The sequence below is a fragment of the Haliotis rufescens genome, unplaced genomic scaffold (assembly GCF_023055435.1).
Source record: "Haliotis rufescens isolate VD_foot unplaced genomic scaffold, xgHalRufe1.0.p SCAF_8, whole genome shotgun sequence".
NCBI lineage: Eukaryota > Metazoa > Mollusca > Gastropoda > Lepetellida > Haliotidae > Haliotis > Haliotis rufescens.
The window spans coordinates 49,433,086-49,439,551 of NW_025964372.1; positions in this window are offsets into that span (position 1 = coordinate 49,433,086).

The window sequence follows — 6,466 nt, forward strand, 5'->3', positions numbered from 1 at the left end:
AAATTTAAGCCGGTTATTTCAACATCGGAGTAGATGTTTATATTGCAAATCCGCTCCGTTGTTTTAAATGTCAACAGAGCAATATCCTGTCGCCATACTCAAGTTTGCTCCCGCTGCAGTAAGACCCCTGATAGCACTGACTGCACAGATACCATAAAATGTGCAAACTGCAGCGGTGATCACATGTCCACTTCTAAATCATGTCCCTCTTTTGTGACACAAACTATAGTTCTAAAACTGAAATACACAAATGATGTCTCATTTACAGACGCGAAGAAGTTGGTTACAAGTGAATCAACCACTGCCACTTCTTCACGGAACTATTCTGCTGCAATCTCCTCTTCTCCAATCAAGGCTGATAATAGCTGTCAAACAGCTCTTAGCTGGGTGGGGGCACGGGTGGCCCAGTCGTCTAAGGTGCTGTGATTCGCTGTGCAGAGTTGCGTCCCTTGGGCACGCCAGAAACCCATGATTGTGGGTTCGAATTCTGGTTCACCCCGATTATGTTTCTAGGATTGTCAGCACCGTGCTCGTGGGTTTCACCGAAGTGGTAAACGTCTGAGACCTGCATCACTTCGGGCTTTTCTCCCACATTAAGCTGACACGCCACAATATAACTGCAATACTGTTAAAAGCGGCGTCAAACCCAACTCACTCACTCACTCACTTAGCTGGGTATCCACTGACCAGAAAATTTTAAATCCAATAGATACTGTCATCTGCACTTAATCTTCTTCAGCGTCACAAACTGAACCGCTGCCGGAAGCTGTACCTTTACCAGAACCTGCCATTCACCCAGGGTTTTGTAGCTGACCTCAAAACTAATAGATATCTCACGAACAAAGAAAGAGAATAATGACGAGAAGAAGCAAGTGCCCTTAAACATGTTGGTTCACAGCTATATACCTAAATTTCAAAGATACCAAAAGCAGCAGGAAAAGTATTAGTTTTAATTCAGATAACTGGGAAGATTATAATGAAGTCTTTTCCATTCATGAGCTTCATACTGCCATTGGGCCAGCTCATGATACTGCTTCAGGGGCTGATATTGAAAGTTGTTTCAAACTCAATGTGGGGAGGGGAGGGGCTTGTAAAGTAATTTAAAATTATTAGATACTACACATCATCAAGGCCTGAGGCTTTGCCTTGGCGATTTCAGAACTTCGCCTATTGATAGTTTGTACGAAGAAGCTGATGAAACGTCCCATATACCGTCTCATTAAATAATCTTTACAGTATATCACAAACTTACGTTCTAATAACTCGAATCCAGAATATGACTGTATTTTAATCCCCTTTATGAAAATCTCTACAATTAAAAAAATCATTTCTCCCTCCACTTGGAATAAGGCTACGTTCTGATATTTCTGCTGCTGAAATAAATCTTGATACTGTAGCCTCCACTCAGCTTTTGTCTTCTTCGCCATGGCAGTTAGTGAAACCAGGGGTGGATCTAACATTAACTCAACTTAAGAAATCTGAAACAAATCAGCTAATTTATCAACAACAATATAACGAATTAAGAAACACATATGATACTTACAAATCTATATTTACAGATGGATCCAAGGATGGTGACGCTGTTGCCAGCGCCAGTGTCATTGAATCCAGGACTATGTCATCCCGATTACCAGATAATTGTTCTATTTTTACAGCAGAAGCAAATGCTATTTTTAACAGATCGTCCATTTTGTATCCCTTGTGATGAAATAATCACAGTCAAACACGCCTCTGCTTGACTGTGTTGATTTTTCCATCATAAGGTATAAATATTTCAAATCATCATCAATAAGGATCTTTTAATACTATCAATTCTCATTTAGTTAAAGTTTTTAAAAAAGAAATTGAACTTATTGATACATTCTAAATTGTGTAGATAGCTATATTTTATAATGGTAATGTATAATTTGTAACTTATATGGTCAGTGGCTGTATCCTCAAAGGGGGTTAAAGTAGCGTAAAATTAGTGTCCCCTGAGAGGATATGTAGGGCTGTATCAGTACATTATTCATACCTCAGTTTCAAACGTAGAATATTTGTATATTTTAACTAATCGATTCATTGCGTACCATCATCAGCAACTGAAGGGAAGGTGTAAATCCTGCTGGGGAACTGTGCAGGTAGCTGAAGTATTGTAAGTCCCCACGGTCCCTAGTAAGGTTGCTGGTGATCTACAGCCCATTTTTATATTGTATTGTTGATTGAAAATATATTCTTTTCAACGTTCTCAACTAGGTTTAAAACCGAAACTGTTATACCCTAGTTATTTTACTGTCCTCCGTTTTTATTCCATATAAATCTATGTATTATGTGTCAGTTCTCATGACGATATGGCTGAAATATTGCCGATGTGACGTTAAATTTTATTCACGTGTTCCGGTTCAACCCTTAACATGGGTACAATACGTATCTGTGACTTCAAGGAGAAGGTCAATCCATGAAGATCCGGGGTAGAATAAGTCTTTAGCAACCCATGCTTGTTGTAAAGATGACTAACGGGATCGGGTGGTCAGATTCGCTGACTTGGTTGATGCATGTAATCGTATCCAAATTGCGTGAATAGATGCTCATGACATAACTGGAGTGTCTGGTCCAGACTTGATTATTGACAGACAGCCGTCATATAGCTGGAAAATTGCTGAGTGCGGCGTTAAACAACAAACAGACAAACAAACAAATGAGAAGGTCCGGTTAGTCTCTGTGACTTATGGGGGCGGCCGGGTAGCCTAATGGTTAAAGCGTTCGCTCGTCACGCCGGAGACCCGGGTTCGATTCCCGACATGGGCACAATGTGTGAAGCACATTTCTGGTGTCCCCCGCCGTGATATTGCTGGAATATTGCTTAATGCGACGTAAAACCATATTCACTCACTCTGTGACTTATGGAGAAGGATAAAGTTAGTTCTAATGTGATTGTACTCATAAACGGTGACCAAAAGGGATTTATGTGTGGTAGGTACATCGGCAAAATGACTAGAATGACTCCGCTGTAAGTATACTTACTGCAGCAATTTGTATGTCAGCTGACAGTATGAAAAAACATATATACACACAAAATGTATCCCAGCCATGGTTTGATAAGGAATGTATAGGATGGAGAGAAATAGACTTTTAAAGACATTTAGACATTTTAAAGCTGGTAAAGATCTAGAGAACTTCATTGCAGCACGCAATATGTACACTGGGGTTATCAGGAAGTAAAAACCGTGTGTGTCGAAATGTTCAAATTGTTAACGATACCAGGTACTTTTGAAGGACGTTGAAACACTGTACATCAACAACCAAAAATAAATCGCCTATACGTATTGACACTTGGTACGAGCACTTTAAAAAATTGTTTTATATTTCTGATAAGCAACATATGGTTGATGATGATGAGGATAATAATGTATATGAAGCTGTTCATGAACTTGATGATATATCTACCTCTATCTTGGACTCTCGTATTTCACAAGAAGAAATATTAAAAGCAATATCACAGCTAAAATGTTCAAAATCTGCTGGATTGGATAATATAATCCCAGAGTTTTGTAGCTGCTCAAGATATTCTGGTCTATCGAACTTGTGTTTTTGATATTATTTTTTTGATACTGGTAAATTGCCAAAGGCCTGGTGTTCAGGTATTTTGATCCCTTTGTATAAAACGGATGATGTATCCTCTCCCAATAATCATAGAGGAAAAACTCCATTAAGCGCATTTAGTAAACTCTACACAGCAGTATTAAATAATAGATTGTCATATTGGGCCAGCGCCTATGAGAAAATAGTTGAATCACAAGCTGGTTTTCGCAAGGGGTATAGTACAACAGACAATATATACATACCACAAGCAGTTATTCAACGTTACGTATGAAACAGTCATGGCAAGATTTATGCACTATTTACAGATTTTCAGTAAGCTTTTGATCTTGTAAATAGATCTAAATTATGGGCAATCTTATTACAGCAAGGAGTCTCACCTAAATTTGTGAAGTCTATACAATATATCAATGAACGTTTCAAGGCCAGTGTCAGATCCAATAACATCTTTTCGGAGGAATGTAATTGTACTCTTGGTTCAAGACAAGGTTGTGTATTAAGCCCAATGTTGTTTTCTATGTTCATCAATGATCTGGCAAGAGATATAGAATTATCATATTCGCATGGAATACAACTACATCCCGATCTTGTTCAACTTTTTTTTGTTATTATTTGTTTATATTAGTTTCTGATAGTGTGTATGGACTTCAGCAACGTATTAATACATTGAAATTGTTTTGCGATGAAAATTATTTATATGTAAATTTAGAGAAAACCAAGGTTGTTGTTTTTAAAAGAGGTGGTATATTATCAAGGCATGAGAAATGTTTTTTTTAATGGAGTCAACCTCGATTGTGAAAACTCCTATAAATATTTAGGCCTAACATTTACCAGGTCTTTATCATGGGGTAAGGGGCGGTCGGGTAGCCTAGTGGTTAAAGCGTTCGCTCGTCACGCCGAAATTCCGGGTTCGATTCCCGACATGGGTACAATGTGTGATGCCAATTTCTGGTGTCCCCCGCCGTGATATTGCTGGAATATTGCTAAAAGCGGCGTAAAACCATACTCAATTACAAAAAAAATCATGGGGTAAACATGTAAAGGATGCAGCGTTAGAAGCAAAGAAAGTGTTATTTGGAGTACTTAAATTTTTACCTGAAGCCGTTATCCTTACTCAACCTCAAATCATGTTGTGAGAGGTGAATGTGTACGTTATCCGCTGTATACTTATGCGTTTTAAAGAGCTGTTACATACTGGTGTAATATTTTGAAAATGACAGACTCACGATATGTCAAACGATGTTATAACATGCAACGTTAGGAGCCCCATAATGTTAAAATTAATTGGGCTTCAAAATTAGAACGAATTATTCAGGTGACAGGTTTTGGCCTTGTTGGGGAGCACCGATGTATTACGAATATCCCCATCTTTATAAAGGAATTTCAATGTAGATTAAAATCTTCATATGAACAAGACTGGCAAGCAACTCTTTCAGAAAGCTCAAAATCATATAACTATTCGTTGTATAAGCAAACTTTTGGCCTGGAAATATATATTACTTTATGTTACCACAAGAGAAATTTAGACATGCTCTGGCTAGATGACGTTGTAGTTCCCATCACTTTCGGATAGAATCTGGTAGACACAAAATGGAACCTAGAGTGGAACGAGTTTGCAAAGCATGTAAATACAATTATGTTGAAGATGAGTACCATTTTATTCTAATATGCAAATGTTTCCAGATTCTTGGGGCAGAATTTATACCAAGAAAATATTATGAATTGCCAACAAGTTCAACATCCTAATGGCATCTGTCCATCGAGCAACTGTACAAAGTCCTCCTTTGTTTATTGTTAAAGCCATGTATCTTATAAAATCATTGTTAAATACATAAATGTGCTCCTCGAACTTCCACTGTACATTTACCGTTTGTATCATGGGCATGTGGTCTACAATACACTTGAATAAAAACTACATGTAGAGTAGAATAATTTATGGCATTTGCAGAAACACACCTCCGATCTTTCATTTCTGATTTATTTGAAAAAACATTTGGCACCGTTGACTGGATATTTAGTTGTTAAATTTTGTGTTCCTATATGTAGATAGTTTAAAATTGTGTATCGGGAGAATAAAATCTATTGTGTTTGTAAATGACCAAGGTTCTGCCATGTTTATATTTTAGGGGGGTGTCGCCAAGGTGACACGAATATTTGCTTGCCTATGATAGTACTAGTAGCCTCGGCGGATCTGAATGTTATCATTTTTCTGTATTACATATCCTTGCAAAATGCTCAGATTTAAAACCATTACATACATTTATCATATAATGGGTAGGTTTCTCGGCAGGATAAAGCCAACGGATAAAAACGATATCCGTTGGGATCATATGCGGATAGAGATGCAAATATCAAAGGTCAAGTAGGGACTACTTTCAGTGTTTATAAACAAACATGGCGCCGCACTTGTCATTCGGCGATCGAGTCATAATTTACCATCCTGAATATGGATAAACTACAGGGATAATTGCTATAATTATAACAAAAAAACAGTCTTATATACTGAAAATCAGTGTCTATCTGCGACGTAACTAAGGCATTTTATAAGTTTGGGCAACTTTGGAGATATAAATTTCGAAACAATTTTGCGAGGGCACTAGGCCTAGTCAAGCGGGATCAGTAGCCATATCTGTGCTTGTAGACCATTGCGGCTTGAAACCTTTTCCACAAATAAAAATAGTTGGATTTAGGCGAAATATGTATGAATTGTTACCTCGTTTCGTTTTGGCGCGGTGTGTACATCTGACTGAACTTCTTAACATTTTGACAGAACAGGCCGACTGCCAACAACGTCTGAACATGGCCGTGACGTCTCATAGACTAGGGTTAGAGTAGCTTCCCTTTGACAAAGGGCAGTTACACTAGCGGACAAACCGATGCATTGTCG